The following is a 23,193-nucleotide window of genomic DNA, read 5'->3' on the forward strand; positions in this document are numbered from 1 at the left end:
TTCTGAATTTCCGAAGTACTTAAAGAAACTCAAAGGCCTAAAAATTCCATGAGTTTGATAAAATGCAATTTGATACTGATCAGATTTTGCTAGGACATCAAACCCAAGTATGTACTGATTCTGCATACAGCTGTTAACGATGCTTTTGATAATGTTGTTTAAAAATTGAAAAAAAGTCATTGATACTTGTAAATGGAAGACTCACATGGACAATAAAAGAAGTCTTTAACTGTCTTAGAGTGAGGCTGTAGGACCCAGATTAATTCTATTATTTTCACACAATGAGAAATCGTATGCGTTTGATATAAAGAAGAAAATACCATCCTTTATGTATGAGAGGCTAAATCAGTTGTTGAAAATATATGTATCTAGATTGACACTTGCAGGAGACAGATGGCCTGTGGTATCTGGTATGGCAACATCTAGCTGGCTTGCGAAGTGGAGGTCATATTTTGGAAGAAGAAAAAAAAGGTGGCTATTTTATTTATGGACCACAAATAATTTGACAGTGAATCATTAAGGAGTTATCTGATGTAATTTGCTTTTTATTTTTTTATAATTAATTGAATCTTTATTGCCACTTACAGTCTTTATAACTTTTCCTTTCAAATTATAGCTACTCTAAAAATATAAGTTGAGTGAGTCAAGTAATTTCAAAGGAATTTTTTTATTATTATTTATTTACTTATTCGCTTACTGGCTGGATTGATTTTTTTCTTTTTAGGATTTCTTTTTTTTTTTTTCAGTTATACATACGTATATATCTTTTTTTTTCAGATTCTTATCCCTTATAGGTTATTACAAAATATCAAGTGTAGTTCCCTGTGCTACACAGTGTCTTTTTTGGTTATCTATTTTATATATAGTAATGTGTATATGTTAATCCCAAACTCCTAATTTATCCCTCCCCACCTGTTTCCCCTTTGGTAACCATAAGTTTGTTTTATATGTCTGTGAGTCTATTTCTGTTGTTCATTTGTATCGTTTTTTAGATTCCATGTATAAGTGATACCATGATATTTGTCTTTGTCTGACTTCATTTCATATGATATCTCTAGGTCCATCTATGTTGCTGCAAATGGCATTATTTCATTCATTATATCTTTTTTATGGCTGAGTAATATTCCATTGTGTATGTATACATATATATCTATATCTCTTTGTGTGTGTGTGTGTGTGTATATATATATATATCTGTCTCACATCTTCTTTATCCATTCATCTGTTGATGGACATTTAAGTTGTTTCCACGTTTTGGCTATAGTAAATAGTGCTGCTATGAACACTGGGGCACATGTATCTTTTAGAATTATGATTTTCTCTGGATATATGCCCAGGAGTGGGATTGCAGGATCATATGGTAGCCCTATAAACTTAGTCATCAGAACACACAATAATTGTTACTGGAAGCTCCTGGAGCTCTGGGATTTGTCCTTAATTTTACCAACATACGGGTACTTGGAGTCACCTGAAAGTAATCAAGGGTCTCTGAGATTTCTTACTCTAAGAAGTCTGCTGGAAAGGGGGTGATGTCAGAGTTGGCAACTGTTGGTGATTCCTGCCTGCCATTAAGCCGGGTGCAATTCTTCCAAACTCAGATGGGTATGAGGGAACATGTATAGAAGCAAAGCACTGTTTTAGGTACCTGCATGCATTTTATATATCCAGTCATTTATCTTTCTGATCTTACTTTAAAAAATGTTTTAAGAACACTTAAAAAAATTAAGATACAATACATTTAAAATAGGAAAGATTTAATGAGATAATGAATATTAGTGAGCTGTAGTTCACGTATGTGTTCTTCACGTTCATGAGAAATGGAACACACATTCACTCTAAGCTTCCCGGTAGACATCACTAAAGGCAAAACTTGAGTGGCTCCATGTCTTTCTTACAATGTCTGTAAAAGTAAAACAAACCAATTGCTTAGAAAAAGCAAAGCTCTTCCTGCCACTAAGAAAGATTTCTCCTCTGGGTCCCCTTAAAGAGGACACTTTGCAAAATACCAAGCAGAATTCTCAGTAGCATCCTTAAAGAAAAGTTGCTGTGAGGTTTCTGTAGGGCTCTCACAGTGTTTCCTGATGTGAGCTGATGGGGCTGTATTAAAGTGTAATTTAGGAAACAAATATACCTGGGCAAGGCCTCTATGATGCAAGCAGGCCCAGAGCTCTCTGATAATCTAGCTTAATGTGGGAGCAGATTTTAGATTTTTAGGAGATTGGACAGAGAATGGATTGACTGAATAACCTTTAGATGATTTTCCGTAAATAATAGATCACTCACATGAAATTTTGATCAATATGTAGCACAGTAAATTCAACTTTCTTTGACAGGTGTCTGGATTATAGAGATTTTAAATGCATTATTGTACTTCATTTTATCTTACTAACAGCCCTTGGAGTTTTATTTTGGTATGCTCATTTTAACAGAAGACTGAACTGAGATGCAAAAAATTTTGATAATTTGCTCAAGGTCACTTAATTAATAAGAACAGCAAATGACTTTGACTTTAGGTCTTTTTACTCCAGTGTCCATTTCTTGACATGTAAACCTTCTGCTCCTGCTTCCCAAGTATTTGGTAATTAAGGAAAAGGACCCTAAAAGCAGCAGCACTGGGGCCATGAGAGCCTGCTCACTCTTATCTTCTCCAATCCTAGTATTGGGCCAGCTATGTCTCTAAAAGGCACATATGGCAAAGTCTGGGCTTTCCGACTTCCCCCAGAGATACAGTATGTCTTATACAGTTCTGTTAGATAACCATTATTATAAGACCATATACACCCAGGTATATGAAAATCGCATTATCTCAAAAGTTACTGAGGATGACCTCTGAGAAGATAGAGGGTGGAGGGAACTGGTAAGTAAACAATAACTGTTGGAACTCCTAGGCTCAAGCGAGCTTTTCCAAGGTGATGTTGCTAAGGATGATCATCACGCACCAACAAAGGGAAGGTGATGTCTCTTCTTCAGGATGTCTCAGAGCATTTTGAAGGCTCATATGCTTTGTGAGATACCATGAGTTCATGAACCATGAGGGGCTTCCTAAATGTATTGGACACAAGCCATTTCTTTACAGAGGATCCTATAGAACCATTAGTGTGCATGGTTCATTTGGAAAATGTTAGCATACAAAAGTGTTTCCCCTTTGGAGCCACCTGGGGAGCCTTTAAACCTACTGATTCCTGAGCCCCAAACAGATCAATTACATTGCAATCTTGGTGGTGGGAAGAGCATTGGTTTTTTAAAACAAAACAAAACAAAACAAAACAACTCTCTGTGAGGTTCTAATGCATAGCCAGGATTGAGAACAGTCTAGGGGAACTAGGTCTTCAGTAGTTGGAGACCTATTTAGCCCTGGCTCTTAAAGAAATTTTTCCTTTCTAACAAGAGAGACCAGGTAGAAAGTTGATGTCAGTGTCTTTATCAACATATTCCTCTCAAACTCTACTTAACTTTGTTTCTTTTTAGTAACCATGACCAAGTCTCCAAAGCTTAGTCTATACAACCTGTCTTACACAGCTCCCGGTCACTCCAAGGTCAACAGAACTCTGTCTTTTGTCCATTACTTTTCTAAACTCACTCTTGATTAGATTAGCAACTAATAACCACCTTGTCCAGGTGTTTATAGTTCTGGGATGTTATAAATCTGAGAATTATATTGCAACATTTTAACTTTCATTGGTACTGTATACAACAATTCCCCACTTCCCTTATAACCTCCTTTATCTCTTGCCCCGGCTTTGGACATAAGTGCAATAAAATTTTACACAATTTAAAAATATTTGCAGATGTGCATTATATATATCTATCATCAATTCAGGTTCTAGTATTTTATTTCAGGCTCCTTTTTACTACCATATGGTTATCTACTCACGAGATGTTGTTTTCACTGAGACCCTCACTAAGTTGATTGAGTAATAAAATATATTCTTACAAGAAAGTTTTGTTTTCAAATGCTGCTCATGGTTATCTTTCATCAAAGTCTGGAGCATAAAGGCAGGACACAGTGGAAAACATGGATTCTTAATACACCGTGCTATGCCAGAACATATGGACTGGTCTGGAATAACAATTTCAACAGATGACCTAATTTGAATCTGAATACTATAGAAGAAAAGAAAAAGGTTATAAAGACACCTGTAAATCCCTTCTCCATATATTATGATGTGCATTCTGAATTTCAGGCTCTGAAACATTCACTCTAACAGTAGCTTATGAAATCAGCACAAGGCTAAGACACCTAACACAAAAATGCATGTCAACTGCATTGAGGGAGGACTTGGGCATAATGACAGCCTAATTGGGAAATATCAGCAAATGGATCATCTGAGATCTTTTCAGGGAAGTTGAGATTTCCTATAAAATGACTGAAGAGAGGGAGGATAGGGTGAATCGTTGTGTTTGTTAGATTTCGTTTGTTATGAGAGCCTTGGAAGACTTAAATTGAGTTCTTGGGGTGTGTAATTATGTCAACCACAGAGGTTGAAGTGATTTTGGCTTATAAAGTCTCAAAGAACCCTAGCATCAGAATAGTGGAGAGGAATAAGAAAGCAGAAGGAACATGACAAGAAAGGGGCAATGAGTAACCTGTGCTGAGAATAGAAACCCAGTGTGAGGGAGCTGGTAAGGGTAAATCTGAATCATGATCTGGCTGAGAAACCTTTTACCGTCCGAAGGTTTGAAAAGGAACTTAAACTGTAAAGGCCAATTAAAAGGGGAAGGAGGGGGAAGGATAAATAGGGAGTTTGGGATTAAAATATACACACTACTATATATAAAATAGATAACCAACGAGGACCTACTGTATAGCACAGGGAACTATACTCAATATCTTGTAATAACCTATAATGGAAGAGAATTTTTTAAAAGAATATACATATGTATGTGTGTATGTGTGTGTGTATAACTGAATCACTTTGCTGTACACCTGAAACTACACAACATTGTAAATCAACCATATTTCAGTAAAATTTTTTTTTAATATTTTAAAAAAATTTTAAAAAAGACAGGTGTTGTTGAATAGTCAGTTGAAAGTAAATTGAATTTAACTGAAATAAGCTCAAATTGCACACAGTTCTTGAAAAGAATCAATAAACAGGCAGACGTGCAGAAATGGAGGGTATAAAATGACACATTAAGGCTAAATTAAAGTGATACTGAACATTTTCTCCTGGGCACACCAGTTGGCTGGTAAATAGGGAGATGAGTTCAGGGAGTGGGAAGTGGTATGGGGAATGGACAATACAGGACGTGGGCCAGAGGACTGAGGGGGGGTTTTCTGCAATGTTATGTGTGAAAGCGGAGGAGCTGGCCTTTCCACCTATGGGAAATGGGTTGAATAGCATTGAGGGTTTTCTCTTCTCAGGTTCTGCTAGGGGCTAACTTGTCCTCCAAAATTCATATGTGGCAGTCCTAACCTCCAGTGTCTCAGAATGTGACCTTAATTCAGAAATAAGGTCGTTGAAGGTGTAATTTGTTAAGATGAGGTCATAGCGGAGTAGGTTAGGCCCCAACTCCATGACTGGTGTCCATATAGAAAGCGAAAACTTGGACAGAGAAACACACACACAGGGAGACTGCCATGTGGAGACTGAAGTTGTGTTGCCACAAGCCAAGGAACTACCAGAAGCTGGGAGAAAAGCCTGGAACAGACCTTTCTCTCAAGGCTTCAGAGGGAGCATAGCCCTGCAGCCATTGTGCTCTTGGATTTCTGGCCTCTGAAACAGTGAAACAAGAAATTTTGGTTGTTTAAGCCAGTTGGTGATATTTGTTATGTCACACCTTGGAAATGAATACAGGCTCTGATGGAATATACTCCTTGAGCCTAATTCTGGCTTTTCTGCCTCTCTGAGGGGGGTCCAAAGAACGTGATTTGGGAGCAAAGGCACATTGGTCAGTGAGCTTGCCGTCAGTGTAGGGAGAACATGACTGATGAGCAGGATGCTAGCTTGGAACAAAGTTTCAAGAAGGCTGCGTATGATGGGCATCAGCTACTTAGTATATGTGAAAGGTCTTCTGTAGCAAAGCCTGGGACTAGAAGCAAAGGGTGGGCTTTCGGGGAGGACAGCCCCACTGTGCCCTGATGCCTCAAAGATGTTGAATGAGCAAGGATGGTGAGAACCCTTGTCAGTAGATGTGGGAGCTGAAATCCTGTGGATGGGTTTTTGGCGTTTCTGAGGTATCTTATTTTTATTTATCAACTTTAATGAAAGTCTCAGAGTATGATAAAGAGGTTTTACAGTTACTCACCAAAGCCAAGATAGGTGATGACAGCATGGATAGAAAGGGGAGAAAACTCAAATGTCTGTCATCCCCCCACCCCTGCTCTTTCTCCAAGTTTGATATTTGGAGTATGACTCTGGGTCTACTTTTAGACCCATTTTTCCCCCCTTCAAATCATTTTCTCACCTCATTTCCTCCACTTTCCACCTGCGATAAAACCGAGTCACGGGTTTGCTTATGGACAGGGAAGCTCTGTTACCTTTTGCTAGAGAATCTGGTTAGAAGGATTTCATACTTCCTGCTATTATGGAGAGAATCTTGGGATTTCCTTGTAAAATTAAATCTTTGCATATAAAACATGCTCTTTTATTATCATTTCATGGATACCTTAGCACATATGCTAACATGCCAGAGAAATAGTGTAAAGAAAAAATACTAAACGATCATGAAATAAAGTCAGAATATGTTACTTCTTGGGGTATGATACAGTGCCACATTTCAGCACGGCTGCAGAAATTTAAGCTTAACTGCAAAAGATAAGCAAAGAAATGGGTGACTGGACAGTTAACTCTAGTATGAAATATGTGAGTCTGGTGTAGGAGTCTTGACAGATTGGAATGTTACACGTATTGAAGATCAGGATAAAAGAGAGAGAAAAAAAGATTAAATGGAACTCCTTCCCCAGAGATGGAAAAATCAGTCAATAGGTTGAAGATTAAAGAAGAAAAAGACCTATTGAAACTAAACAAGAAAAAAAGACCACATAGCATAAATCAAAGTTGATTTTGAATTTTTTAACATAGTTGTCATGCTTTTGCTTTCACGTGTATTTTCCCTAAATTTGAAGAGATTATCAGAAAAATACGCATTTCCAGGATGAACTTCAATAGCAGTTTTTTAATCCCCACATGACAAGGCGAAGCCTTAAGCAATGTGACTTTGTTTCTGCTAGGGTGTAGGTTAAAGGGAGGAGGTTAAAGACTTCCTGATTGCTTATGAGTCATTAGGACGCCCAGTGGTACAAGAGTCAGAACTTGTCTTTTCCTGCCAACTCATTTCTCTTGCTCCCATTTGATACCACAAGGTGTGCCTTTTGTTGAGAAAACAGGTCTATTGAACCCTACAAACCACACAAAGACAGAAAGGCTGTGTTTCAGTGTATTATAGTGTTTCAGACCAAAGAAGGTTTTAGGCTCGGCTTTCCTTCTAACCGGCAGCGTGTCCTTGAGAAGTTAATTAGCATCTATTATCCCCAGCTAACAAAATGGAGGTAACAATATGTATTTCACAAGATTGTTGTAAAGATTAAATGATATCACATATATAAATCACTTGGTACAGAGAACCATAAATGATAGCTGTTATTATTAACCTTTTAGGCTTAATGTTAAGAGGTTGATGAAGCCCAATTATAAAACTTCAAAGGAATGAAAATTCTGAATTTTTACATCTGTTATCAAATTATCCCACTTTTCCTTTCTTTTTTTAAAAAATAAATTTATTTTATATATTTATTTTTGGCTACATTGGATCTTCGTTGCTGTGCGCAGGCTTCTCATTGCGGTGGCTTCTCTCGTTGCAGAGCATGGGCTCTAGGTGCATGGGCTTCAATAGTGGCGGCTTGCCGACTCTAGAGCGCAGGCTCAGTAGTTGTGGCGCACGGGCCTAGTTGCTCCGTGGCATGTGGGATCTTCCCGGACCAAGGCTCGAACCCATGTCCCCTGCATTGCCAGATGGATTCTTAACCACTGCACCACCAGGGAAGTCCTTCACTTTTCCTTTCTTTGTCTTTGGTCTTGGCTTTGGTCACAGAGCTTTGTTTAAAGTTGTATTTTATTAAGGCAGTGACGAACTATTGAAGGAATGAAAGTCAGAATAGTGGTTCTCAATTCTGGTTGCACATCAGAACACCAAAGGCATAGTCTCTCAACTCAGCCCCACTAAGATTTGGGGCTGGAAAATCTTGTTATTGGTGGTAGCTGTGTGCATTGTAAGATTAGCCGCATCCCTGGCCTCTACCTACAAGATGCTAGTAACATATCCCTTCTCAATTGTGACAAACATACATAGCTGCATATATTGCAGATGTCCCCCTTGGGGGACAAAATTACCTCCACTTGAAAAACACTAAGGAGAGAAATGTGATTTAAATGCTTTGGGACAGCAAACAGGCATTGGTATTTTTAGAAATACCATAGATGTGGTTTTTTTTGTTTGTTTTGTTTTTTTGTGGTACGCGGGCCTTTCACTGTTGTGGCCTCTCCCGTTGCGGACCACAGTCTCCGGACGCGCAGGCTCAGCGGCCATGGCTCACGGGCCCAGCCGCCCCGCGGCATGTGGGATCTTCCCGGACCGGGGCACGAACCTGTGTCCCCTGCATCGGCAGGCGGACTCTCAACCCCTGCGCCACCAGGGAAGCCCCCCAGCTGTTTTTAATATGGAATCAGAATCAAATTTAGAACAATTTGCCAGGGAATCTATATTTCATTTTATTATTTTATATTTTTATTGTGATATAATTGACTTTAAACATTACATTGCTTTCAGGTGCAACAATGATTCGCTATATGTATATACTGCAAAATGATCACCACAATGTTTAGTTAACATCTGTCAGCACATATACAATTTTTTTCTTTTTATGAGAACTTTTAAGATTTACTCTCTTAGTAAGTTTCAAATATATAATATAGTATTATAATCTGTAGTCACCATGCTGTACATTACATCTCCAGGACTTTTTATAACTAAAAGTTTGTATCTTTTGATCCCCTTCACCGATTTCACCCACCTTGCACATCCCACCTCTGGCACCACTGATACATTCTCTGTATGTATGAAGGCATGAGTTTTGTTTTTGTTTTTTAGGTTCCACATATAAGTGACACCATACAGTATTTGTCTTTCTCTATCTGACTAATTTAACTTAGCGTACTGCCCTCTAGTTTCTTCTATGTTGTCACAAATGGCAGGATAATTCTTTTTTTTTTTTTTTACTGAATAAGATTCCATCCTGTGTGTGTGTGTTTGTGTGTGTGTGTACCACATTTCCTTTATCCATTCATCCATTGATGGACACTTAGGATGTTTCCATGTCTTGGCTATTGTGAACAGTGCTGCAGTGAACATGGGGTACAGATATCTTTTTGAGTTAGTGTCTTTGTTTCCTTCAGATAAATACTCAGGAGTGAAATTGCTGGATCATATGGTAGTTCTATGGCTGCACTGATTTACATTCCCGCCAGCAGTGCATGAGGGTTCCTTTTTCTCCTCATCCTCACCAGCACTTTTTATTTGTTGTCCTTTTGATAATAGCCATTATAACAGGTGTGAAGTAGTATCTTATTGGGGCTTTTATTTGTATTTCCTTGATGATTAATGATGCTGAACACATTTTTACCCGTTGGCCATCTGTATGTCTTCTTGGGAAAAATGTCTATTCAGGTCCTCTACCCATTTTTTAGCTGAATTGTGATTTTTTTAAACATTTTTTTGCTATTGAGTTGTTAGAGTTCTTCATGTATTTTGGATATTAACCCCTTATCAGATTTATGATTTGAAAATATTTTATCTTATTTATTCATTTATTTACATATACATGCTCTATTCTTTTTCAAATTCTTTTCCCATTTTGGTTGTTACAGAATATTGAGCAGTTCCCTGTGCTATACAGTAGGTCCTTGTTGCATATCTATTTTAAATGTAATGGTGTGTATATATTAATCCCAAACTTCCAATTCATCCTTCCCCAGCACCTTTCCCCTTTGGTAACCATAAATTTGTTTTCAAAGTCTGTGAGTCTGTTTCTGCTTTGTAAATAAGTTCATTTGTATCCTTTATTTAAGATTCTGCATACCATATATCTCTTTCTCTGACTTACTTCACTTAGTATGATAATCTCTGGGTTCATCCATGTTGCTGCAAATGGCATTATTTCAATCTTTTTAGTGGCTGGGTAATATTCCATTGTATATATGTACCACATCTTCTTTATCCATTCATCTGTCTGTAGACAATTAGGTTGTTTCCATATCTTGGCTATTGTAAACAGTGCTGCAGTGAACATTGGGGTGCATGTTTCCTTTCGAAACATGGTTTTCTCCAGATATATGCCCAGGAGTGGGATTGCTGGATTATATGGTAGTTCTATTTTTAGTTTTTTAAGGAAACTCCACAGTGTTCTCCCAAGAGGCTGTACCAATTTACATTCCTGTGAACAGTGTAGGAGGGTTCCCTTTTCTCCACACCCTCTCCAGCATTTATTGTTTGTAGACTTTTTGATGATGGCCATTCTGACCGTTGTGAGGTGATATCTCATTGTATTTTTGATTTGGATTTCTCTAATAATTAGCGATGTTGAGCATCTTTTCATGTGCCTCCTGGCCATCTGTATGTCTTCTTTGGAGAAATGTCTATTTAGGTCTTCTACCCATTTTTTGATTGGGTTGTTTGCTTTTTTGATATTGAGGTGCATGAGCTGTTTGTATATTTTGGAGATTAATCCCTTGTTGGTCACATCGTTTGCAAATATTTTCTCCCATTCTGTGGGTTGTCTTCTCGTTTTGTTTATGGTTTTCTCTGCTGTGCAAAAGCTTTTGAGCTTAATTAGGTCCCATTTGTTTATTTTTGTCTTTATTTTCATTACTCTAGGAGATAAATCAAAAAAGATATTGCTGTGATTTATGTCAAAGAGTATTCTGCCTATGTTTTCCTCTAAGAGTTTTATAGTATCAGGTCTTGCATTTAGGTCTTTAATCCATTTTGAGTTTATTTTTGTGTATGGTGTTAGAGAATGTTCCAATTTCATTCTTTTACATGTAGCTGTCCAGTTTTCCCAATTTTCTCATTTATCAGAGACTGTCTTTTCTCTATTGTATATTCTTGTCTCCTTTGTCATAGATTAATTGTCCATGAGTGTGTGGGTTTATTTCTGGGCTTTCTATCTTATTCCATTGAGCTATATTTCTGTTTTTTTGTGCCACTACCGTACTGTTTTGATGACTGTAGCTTTGTAGTATACCCTGAAGTCAGGAAGCCTGATTCCTCCAGCTCTATTTTTCTTTCTCAAGATTGCTTTGGCTATTCGGGGTCTTTCGTGTCTCCATACAAATTAAAATTTTTTTTGTTCTAGTTCTGTGAAAAATTCCATTGGTAATTTGATAGGAATTGCATTGAATCTGTAGGTTACCTTGGGTAGTATAGTCATTATGGCAATACTGATTCTTCCAATCCAAGAACATAGTATAACTTTCCATCTGTTTGTGTTATCTTCGATTTCTTTCATCAGCGTTCTGTAGTTTTTGGTATACAGGAATTTTGCCTCCTTAGGTATTTTATTTATTTATATTTTTGGTGCGATGGTAAATGGGATTGTTTCTTTAATTTCTCTTTCTGATCTTTCATTGTTAGTGTATGGAAAAGCAGCAGATTTCTGTGTATTAATTTAGTATCCTGCAACTTTACCAGATACATTAATGAGTTCTAGTATCGCGATTGCTCCTTTCCTACCATCTCATTGTGGCTGCTTCTTTGTGTATGGATGTAGGATATCTTTTTTGGTAGGTTCCAACATTTCTTTGTAAATGGTTGTTCAGCAGTTAATTGTGATTTTGGTGTTTTCGTAAGAAGAGGTGAGCTAATGTCCTTCTACTCGGCCATCTTGCCTCCTGCTTTTCTTCCATTTAGTAGGTTGCCTTTTCATTTTGTTGATGGTTTCTTTTACTGTGCAAGAAGCTTTTTAGTTTGATGTTGTCACACTTGTTTGTTTTTGCTATCATTGCCTTTGCTTTTGGAGTCAGATCCAAAAAATCATTGCTAAGACCAATGTCAAGGAGCTTATAGCCTGTGTCTTTTCTTACAGGAGTTTCATGGTTTCAGCTCTTCTGTTCAAGTCTATTATCCATTTTGAGTTATTTTATATATATGGTATAAGACAGTGATCCAGTGTTATTCTTTTCATATGGCAGTCCAGTTTTCCCAACACCATTTATTGAAGAAACTGTCCTTTCTCCATTGTATATTCTTGGGTAGTCTATATTTTACTTAACTTGGTGGTGGATTTCTCTGAAATTCAAAATTAGTTACAATTATTTAATAAATGAGCAATGTTCTTAGAGTTTAACAAAAATTGTTGCAGGTGATAGTGATCTGGAACTATTTTCATTGACTATCCAATTTGGGTAGAAAATTTTCAGGAAAATTTTTATGAATTAAAAAATGACTTAGACAGGGATAGTTAAATATGTGGCAATCACTCTTTATTTAACATTAGTTTTAATTACTGTTTTAGTCAGCTCTGGCTGCCATAACTAAATATATATTACACTAGGTAGTTTAAACTGTGGAAATTGATTTTCTCATAGTTCTGAAAGCCCTAAGTCCAAGATCAAGGTGCAGCATGGCTGGTTTCTGGTGAGGGCCTTCTTCCTACCTTGTAGATGGCTGCCTTCTTGCTGTGTCCTTGCATGGCAGGGATTGAGAAAGAAAGAGAGAAGGGGTGGGTTGGAGGGTAGGGAGTCTCTTTGGTGCCTCTTCTCATAAGGGCTCTAATCCCATCATGAGGGGCCCATGCTCATAACCTGATCTAAACTTAATTATCTCCCAAAGATCCCATCTCCAAATACTACCACATTGGGGGTTAGGGCTTCAACATATGAATTTAGGTGGCAATTCAGTCCACAGCAATTACCAAGAATTTTGCATTTCTCTATAAGCATAGAACTAAGTACGGTAGGCAAAATAATGTTTGCCCCAAAGATATAACAGCCTAATCCCCAGACACTGTAAATGTGTTATCTTTCATGGCAAAAGGGACTTTGCAGATACGATCGTTATGGATCTTGATATGGGAAAATTATCAGGCTGGTTCCAGGGTAATCACAAGTTTCCTTAAAAATGGGAGAGGGAAGCAGAAAAAAGAGTCAATCACTAGTGTGTGTGTGTGTGTGTGTGTGTGTGTGTGTGTGTGTGTGTGTGTGTAGTAATGACCTCAATTTTTATAATCATATTTTAACTTCCTATATGTTGCACTTAAAATCAGATCATGTGTCATTTAACACATTCTTGTATTTTTATCTATTATCAAATCATAACATCTTATTCACAAATATCCTTTACTATTCTTTCTTAAAGCATTATAAAACCTCCCTTCATTAGTTTTTGAGTTCAGTACTTGTCCTCTCAGGTAGAAATATCTCTTGTCCTTGGACCTTCAGAGAGTTTAGGCCAACTGCAAAGTTAGAGGGACCACAGTAGTCAGTAAAAGTCAGAACTATAGTACAGTAGCAAAAACAAATACCCTGGGACTAAAAGGTGATACAGGCCACACCAGGCCACTCACTCCTGGAACCCAGACATCATGACACGAGGAAGCCAAGCAACCATAGAGAGGCCACCTGTCCCAGCCCTAGTCCCAGCCAAAGTCCAGCCAGTAGCTAGCACCAAGTACCAGACATGTGAGTGAACAACCTTTCGGATGATTCCAGTTCCCAGTCTTTGAAGTATCCCTGTTGACACCACTGGAGCTGAAATGACTTGTTCAAAAAGTCCTGACCAAACTGCAGATTAGTGAGCAAAATAAATGTCACTGCTTTAAGCAACTCATTCCATTTTGGTGTGGTTTGTCACATATACATAGAAAACTGCAATAACCTCCACATTTCTACCAAACCAAATATACATTCCTCTGTCCCTCAGTACTCATTGACACCTGGCTTTAACCTACCTTCCTGGTCTGATCTATGATGCCTCATCATTCATGCATGCACTGCTTAACTCAATCTTAGCATTGGAACCTTATACCCTTTTCCATATAGAGCCTAGTATTGTTGTTTTGTTCCATCTTTGCTCCTCTCAATCCTGCCTGTTCTTCATGGTCCATAATTTAGGCCCTGCAATGCACATCTGTTGCCTTGGTTTTTTTCCATATCCAAGACTACTGGTCTGGTGCCAGCAGCCTAATTTTCTTTTGAAGAAACCACCTCTTCTTTACACCCTATCTAGAGGCTTCAGATAAGTTAAACTTCAGCTTCTAGTCTAAGGTGGGCAGAGCCCAGACATAGCCAGTTGGCGTGTTCCATCATCCTGCCCAGTGTGATTCATTCAAGAATGGGCACACACCCTGAGTTTGTCCAGTGAGATGAAATCCTGAACTTTTCCCAGAAGAATCTTTCTGTAGTGCCTACTGTACCATGAGGCTGTCAGCAGCCAACATAGAGTGAAAGCCTACCTGAGAATGAAACCAACCCAGAAGGAAGCAGAGCCAAGTGTCAGATTTCTCACAGCATCACTGGAGCATCTGGACTTAGCCATGCCTGGAGCGCCATCCCTCCTTCCACCCACAACTTCTTAGTTGTGTGAGCCAAGCAATTCTTTTTTGGCTGAAAGCCAGATTGAGTTAGATTTCTATCACTTGGTAACTATACAGTCCTGGATAGTTTAAGACCACATCTTCCTACTCAATATGGCAATTCCTGAGTGCCCATTTCACACACGATTCTGTAGTTGGAGTTGAGGCAAAAACATTGAGTAAGACGGGGTCCATGAGGCTTAACCTTACTGGCTTTTCCTTCCAACCCTTCAGTGGAGTGCTTCATCATGCTATTTGTTTACAGCACTTCCCACAGCCATATTGCAGTATAATTAGCTGTATGCATGCCATCATAAGCTTTGTGAAGAGGGGAAACATTCACTTTATTTGAGGACATAAGAATCCATGTATGAAAGTGCAGGCATATAGTGTGTACTCGGGTAGCTATTATTTCCGTTCTTTCACATTGCACCTACATGCATCTTGTTCATAGTTGTTGAATGATATCTATATTAATCATTGTCTCTAAGTAATACTAGATAACATGGAACAATTATTAGATGCCAAGCATAAGTACCATCTCAGTTCTCACAGTAACATGAGGTGATACATACTATTATTCTTCCTTTTATACTGGTGGGAAAAATCCCAATAAATTCAAGCTTGGAAAGTTAAAAATCTTGTCCCTAGTCTCACAGCTAGTAAGTGGCAGAGTGAGGACTCCAACTTATGTCTCTCTCATACCACACTGAGCTCATAGCCAGCACACCATATAAAATGCATGGGGCTTCCTGCTTGAAAAACATTCTAAATATCTGTTCTGAATGGAGGTAAATTGGTTGGGTTAAAAAACCTTGAAAGCATGGGAAATCAGTCCTCATTTTTGTGCCGTGGTCTTAACCCTCAAAATAGCTGCCCATGTTACAGAAGTGACTTAGCAACGTTTTGGGAGGTGGATAGGGTAAGTGGAAATTTGGAAGGCATTGCCATAAGGCAGATAGTAGGAGCAAACTGTCTGAGCTTTGTTCTTCCCACATCAGCCATAGATGTGAAGAAACTGACAAGAGTAAAAACTGCAAAAGCCTTTTCTAAAAAGTGTTGCAAATTCGATGGCTGCCAGCCAGGAAAATGTAGTGTCCTTTGTTGTCACAAGTGCATAACAGAACGAAGAATCTCAGACTGCAGGGAAAGATGACAGGGTTGGAAATGAAGAGCTTATGAGGAAGCAAAATGTAAAAATCTAACCAAGGGTAAATGGGAATAAAAGGTCCTTGAAAGTTTCAGGAAGACCTGTACAGAGTTCCAATGAGTTACGTGCAGGGAAATATGCTATTGGTAAAGCTGCAAGTAAGTTTCCCATCCTACCCACTCAAGGAATAAAACAGCCTCACTATTAAAATGCCGGTGGTTCTTTGGGAGAAGAAAATGCATTTATAGGCAAATTGGAAAGGATGACCAGCCCATGTTTGTTTCTTACAGTGCAATGAAAAATTAAATATTTGTTACGGATTTTAAAATACGCATGAAAAAGGCAGATTTTTTTTCATCTCAGTTTCCTCTGGGTGCTATGCAGAGCCGTTGAGGAGAACTGCTCTCCCGAGTCATGGTCCCTTCTTCCCCAGTCAGTCTAGTGGCCGGAGTGAGAATTGGGGACAGAAGGAGAATACTTGAGGCACTTCATGCACCCTGCGCTGTGGGAGCACCAGGGTGGGGCAAGGGTGGGAACGGAGAGGATGAACTTCTCTTAGATTGCATTTTAAATCCTTCGTTTTGACATCTGAAAAACAGGTCATGGAAACACGTTTCTCACTTCATCATTTTCAGGATTAAATGGATAACACATATAAAGTCTCGCCGTTCCATCCCATTCACTTGTGCACTTTCCAACTAGTCTGAAAGCCCCATGAGGGCAGAGGCCAGGTCCTGCTTGCTCACTGCTGTGCCCCCAGTGCCTGGCACAGAGTCTGTGTTGAACAAATCTGTGTTGGCTTGAACTGATGCCTGTTGCCTGTGTATTTAGGAAGATGCAAAACCAATTTTCTTTCTATTATGTTTATTCTAAAGCAATTTGTGTCAAGCAAATGCTTTTCCAAGAATATGAAATTTGCCCCTAAGTGATCTGAGAGATCCTGATGATGCATTAAAATGGCCAGTTGCATTTAATGACAGAAATGGGATTGGAGGGGCAGAATGGGCCAAGAACTTCCTCCCACAAATGATAGTCCTAATTAACATACTTTATCTAAAGACCATTGTCTTAATCAAAAAGCATCTTAAGTGACAGTTTACATGTGGTCTTTTAAGGAGGCCATGTAGCAAGAACAAATCCTGTAAAATAAACATTGTTCGTTTTTGCATCTGTCCCCAAAAGGAAAGAGAATGAAATAGTGACTGAAATTTGCTAGGCTCTGCTTAAAACTGTTGGAATTTTGCTAACTGCCATTCTAGTTCCAGCTTAGAGCTATTCTTTAGCATGAGTGATACATATATTTGAGAAGTATATCTAAGAGATATTAATAGTATTAACAGATAAGAATAGATAGAGGGCTGTGGCAGCACATAAGGGTGGTGGGGGAAGGGAATGTCAGGGAACTAGTGTGTCCAAGTTGAATCTTGAGGATGAGAGAGCCAATTCATTTAATTCTTTTACAAGTTTTATAATGAAATTCTTGTTCTTATTTCACAGATAATGTAACACATCAGCTTTACGAGAGTAAGTTACTCTCTAAAATTCATACACTTTCTGCTATACCAGCATTTTACAATTTTTGTTTTGTTTTGTTTTTGGTCTGCTTATCCCTTTCATCGGATTAAATACTTGTGAAACTATTAAAGATTATTTTAATCATTTCCTATTTTTTTGCATAATAAATTATTTTTTAAATTCTAAAATATTTTGTTAGATAAGTGTATGATTAATGGCCATATTATAGTGTTTACTTTCAATATAATTTTTATCATCTTTGATATTTGTAATGTATAATAATTAACTTTGGTCCATTTAATAAATATGGCAGTATTTATTTTACTATCAAAAAGTGTAAGAAAAATCATGATTTGGCTACAAATTTATAAGTTTTAGATTATCTTTAGGAGATCAAAACCATGATAAAATATAGTTATTTTAAGGATTATGACATAAACAATAGAAAAAACTGCCTTCATTTAATGTTCAGAAGTTTTGAATTTTCTATTTACAAATCAGTTAATTTTGATAATTGTCATGTTTTGTTTATAAATGACAGGATAAGCTGGAAGGTATTAGGCTGCTATTTGCAGTCATTTACCCATAAGTAAGACATTCCAGATGCTGGTAGCCTTAATTCCCAATAAAAAAAAATCTAAATCAGTTATAACTGTCACAGGGCTTTCTATTTTTAGCATTTTCTTTGTTAGAAGAGACTTCTTGCTGGTCTATATTATAAGCATACGCATCTGAATTACAGATCTGGTGGGGAACATCTTAAGGTACATGTATTAGCTCAAGCTGCCATGACAAAAATACCACAAACTGGGTGGCTTAAACATAGGCACTAGCAGTCCAAGATCAAGGTGCCAGCAGCTTTGGTACCCAGGTAAGGGCCCTCTTCCTAGCTTCCAGATGGCTGCCTTCTCACTGTGTCCTCACAAAGTGGAGCGAAAAAGAGCTCTGGTCTTTATTCTTATTATTATAAGGACACTAATTCTGTCATGGGGGCCCTACCCTCATGACCTCATCCGAACCTAAATATGGACCAAGGGCCACCAAATATCACTACATTGGGGGTCAGGACTTCAACATATGAATTTGGGGGGACACAAGCCTCATTCAGTTCATAACAGCATATTTGTAGAAATGTTTAGGTCCAGAGAAGGGGTGCCCCACCTCACTCTTTGGGATCTGTTCTGGTCTTCCTCCTAATAGGGTGAGGGTTCTGCAGGGCCAAGAGAACATGAATATTCAGAGCCCACACACTCTCTTCCAGGTTATACTGACTGCCTGGGACCCTAGAATTTCCTAACTGAACCACCTGCACCTGCTTCCAGGGCCTGCAAAGCTCCCTCCCTAGGTTGCCCCTTCTGCCTATGAACTGCAAGGCCACTGTGAAACACCTCCTCCCAGGAGATGGCCAAGGGGTGACAGTTTTGACTTAGGGGAAGAATGGTTGGAACTTGTTAAGTGCTGGCTTGGAGTCCACAGGCACATATACAAGATGGAATGGAGGACAGAAAGAGAAGGGAGAGAGGAGAACTGGCTCTCCCCACGCCAGTGTGTTCCAGCATCAAACTTTGAAAAGTGCAAGAAACCTGCATGCAAACCTCACCTTCCAGGTTATTAAAAAGGTGCAGTTGTGAAGTTACTAGGATAGAACATACTTTATTTCAGATAGGTTACATTAAATATTGCTGGATTTTTTTCCAGAACTGCTGTACCTATTTTGACTTCTATGAGCAGTTTACATGTGTTTCCATCTCTCCACATATTCACCAACACTTGATATTATGTACTTTTCAAAATGTCTTAAATATTAAGACATTTGCTGTGTGGTCTCCATTTGTACTCTTGATCTACTTATCATGAATGTTAGGTGTGGGTCTGATGATGATTAATGCTACTCATTAACTGGTGACTAATATTACTAACAATACTAACTTTAATAATTTTTATGCATCATTAATATTATAGATATAAATTAAGCAGCATATGGCTGAGAATAAGAACTGCTATAAACTGAGTACTGGTTGAAACCATCTTGGTGGTTGGCAGTGTTGAACTGAGTGATAAACCAGCTAATTGAGTCATTTGCTCATCAGAGCTCTACTAAGTGGCCATGGGGATGAATCTGATATACCCTACGAATATCCCAAATTGCTCCATTTTGAAAGGAAGATATATACAGAATAGTAATTTGATTCATTAACTAAAAAGTGTTTTTTTCATTCTTAATTGCCACAGCCATTCCCTGCCTCTATTCACCTCATAGGCTGCCCCTCTAATGCACTTGTTATAGGACCTGAAATTAGCACTTTTATAAGGGATGTACTATTGTTTTGTGTGTTTTGAAAACTTTACACCAAGGTCATTGAAATTTACATCACATTCTTTTTCTTTTTTTTCTACTTAATGTTCTATCCACATTGCCGTGTGGGTTGAATTTACTGCTTCTAATTGCTGCATAGTGTCCATAGGACATATATCATCTTTTATTTATCCACTCCCCTAGTTATAGGCATCTAGGTAGCTTTCACCTCTCTCTTATCACAAATAAAATATGACTATAATGAACATATCATATGTGATCCTTACTAACCCATGTGGGAATTTCTTTGATGTATATACCCCAGGAGTGGTATTGCTGATAGGGTATAAGCATACTTATTACATTAAATATTGGTGGATTGTTTTCTAGAGCTGCTGTACCTATTTTGACTTCTATGAGCAGTTTACATGTGTTTCCATCTCTCTGTATCTTCACCAACACTTGATATTATCTACTTTACAAAATTTTGCCATTGTCATGCATTCACGTGGTATCTTATCCTTTTAATCTGGTGATATTGCTATTGTTTTAATTTGTATTGCTTTGCACCATCATTAACATTAAAAAAGAATAAGTGTTGGGACTTCCCTGGTGGCACAGTGGTTAAGAATCCGCCTGCCAATGCAGGGGACACGGGTTCGATCCCTGGTCCAGGAAGGTCCCACATGCCATGAAGCAACTAAGCCCATGGGCCACAACTACTGAGCCCGCATGCCACAACTACTGAAGCCTGCGCACCTAGAGCCCATGCTCTGCAATAAAGAGAAGCCACCACAATGAGAAGCCCATGCACCGCAACGAAGACCCAACGCAGCCAAAAAAATTAAGTGTTGTTACAAATTTACACTTTCCTTTTCCATTCTCATGTTTTGTACTTTGACTCAGGTTGGTTTTCGTTTGTTCTTGTTCTTAATGGATAATGTGAAGTCATTTGTTCATCTAAATTTTTTGTACGTGTGTCTATGTGCCAGGAATATAAAAAATAATTTGCTGATCTTGTAAAATAGGTCGTGGTGGTGGTGTGTGTGTTTAATTAACAAAAAGGACACTGAGCTCTAAATATCATTGTCTCTTCTTGTTCTTTGTCCTTAACGTTTCTCCTTCTCTCCTTCCCCCCCCTCCTCTTCCTTTACCTCTTCCTCTTCCATCTTCTTCCTATTCTTTTTTCTTTTACATAACAGTATTTTAAAAATACCCATGCTGCTATATGTACAAATTATTGAATTAATTTTTCCATTTTTACTTGAGTTGTTAAGCATCTCTCTAGTTTTGCCAATGGAATATTCTGCAGCTCAATTCCTGAGGAAAAAGTGGAGTTATTGAATAAGAGGAAGCAGAATAAAGATGAGTGGTGACAAATTTCTAGGACAATTTTCTTTTAAAGAGAGTGTATTTCTTGGGGGGAAAAAAGTGTCTAGAACCTGGTCCTCCCTCCCTACCTCCCTCCTTCCCTTCCATTTTTATTTACATTGGAGTAGAGTTGATTTACAATGTTGTCTTCATTTCAAGTGTATAGCTAAGGGATTCAGTTATACATATGGATATATCCATTCTTTATTTTTCAGATACTTTTCCCATATACGTTATTACAGAGTATTGAGTAGAGCCCCCTGTGTTATACAGTCCTTGTTGATTATCCGTTTTCTATACAGTCATGTTTTCTATACAGTCGTGTGTATATGTTAATCACAAACTCCTAATTTATCCCCCCTCCGCCCCCCACATTTTCCCTTTGGTAACCATAAGTTTGTTTTTGAAGTCTATGAGTCTGTATCTGTTTTATAAATAAGTTCATTTGTATCATCCTTTTTAGATTTCTCATATAAGTGATATCATATGATATTTGTCTTTTTCTGTCTAACTTACTTCACTTAGTATGATAATCTCTAGGTCCATCCATGTTGCTCCAAATGGCATTATTTCATTCTTTTTTGTGTCTGAGTAATATTCCATTGTATATATGTACTACATCTTCTTTATCCATTCATCTGTTGATGGACATTTAGTTTGCTTCCAGGTCTTGGCTATTGTAAACAGCTTTGCAATGAACATTGGGGTGCATGTATCATTTCGAACCATGTTTTTCTCTGAATATATGCCCAGGAGTGGGATTGCTGGATCACATGGTAGCTCTATTTTTAGTTTTATAAGGAACTTCCATACAGTTCTCCATAGTGGCTGTACCAATTAACATTCCCTTTTCTCCACATCCTCTCCAGCATTTATTGCTTATAGATTTTTTTGATGGTGGCCATTCTGACTGGTGTGAGGTGATATCTTAATTGTAGTTTTGATTTGCATTTCTCTAATAATTACTGATGTTGAACATCTTTTCATGTGACTCTTGGCCATCTGTTGGTCTTCTTTGGAGAAATGTCTATTTAGGTCTTTTGCCCATTTTTTTTATTTTTTAATTTTTTGATACTGAGTTGCATGGTCTGTTTGTAAATTGGAGACTAATCCCTGTTCAGTCATATTGTTTCCAAATATTTTCTCCCATTCTATGGGTTGTCTTTTCATTTTGTTTATGGTTTCATTTGCTGTGCAAAAGCTATTGAGTTTAATGAGGTCCAATTTGTCTATTTTTGTTTTTATTTCCATTACTCTAGGAGACAGCTTGGAAAAGATATTGATTTATGTCAAAGAGTGTTCTGCCTATGTTTTCCTCTACGAGTTTTATAGTATCAGGTCTTACATTTAGGTCTTTAATCCATTTTGAGTTTATTTTTGTGTATGGTGTCAAAGAATGTTCTAATTTCATTCTTTTACATGTAGCTATCTAGTTTTCCCAGCACCATTTATTGAAGAGACTGTGTTTCCTACATTGTATAGTCTTGCCTCCTTTGTCATAGACTAAGTGACCGTAGGTGAATGGGTTTATTTTGGGGCTTTCTATCCTGTCCATTGATCTATGTTTTTTTAAACTTTTGTTTTATATTGGACTATAGCTGATTAACAATGTTGTGTCAGTTTCAGATGTACAGCAAAGCGATTCAGTTATACATATACATGTAACTATTCTTTTTCAAATTCTCTTTCCATTTCGGTTCTTGCAGAATATTGAGCAGAGTTCCCTGTGCAGTACAGTAGGTCCTTGATAGTTATCCATTTTAAGTATAGCAGTGTGTACAATGTTTCTGTTTCTGTGCCGGTACCATACTGTGTTGATGTTTGTTTTGGCTATGCAGGGTCTTTTGTGTCTCCATACAAATTTAAAAATTTTTTTATTCTAGTTCTGTGAAAAATTCCCTTGGTAATTTGATCCGGATTGCATTGAGTCTGTAGATTGCCTGGGGGGTATAGTTATTTTGGCAATACTGATTTTTCCAATCCAAGAACATGGTATGTCTTTTCATCTCTATGTGTCATCTTCGATGCCTTAAATCAGCATCTTTTACTTTTCAGAGTACAGGATTTTTGTCTCCTTAGGTAGGTTTATTCCTAAGTATTTTATTCTTTTTGATGCTATGGTAAATGGGATTGTTTCTTTAATTTCCCTTTCTTAACTTTTGTTGTTAGTGTATAGAAATGCAACAGATTTCTTTGTATTAATTTTGTATCCTGAAATTTTACCAAATTCACTGATGAGCTCTAGTAGTTTTCTGGTAGCATCTTTAGGATTTTCTATGTATAGTATCATGT

The sequence above is a fragment of the Pseudorca crassidens genome, chromosome 3 (genome assembly GCF_039906515.1).
Source record: "Pseudorca crassidens isolate mPseCra1 chromosome 3, mPseCra1.hap1, whole genome shotgun sequence".
Taxonomy (NCBI): domain Eukaryota; kingdom Metazoa; phylum Chordata; class Mammalia; order Artiodactyla; family Delphinidae; genus Pseudorca; species Pseudorca crassidens.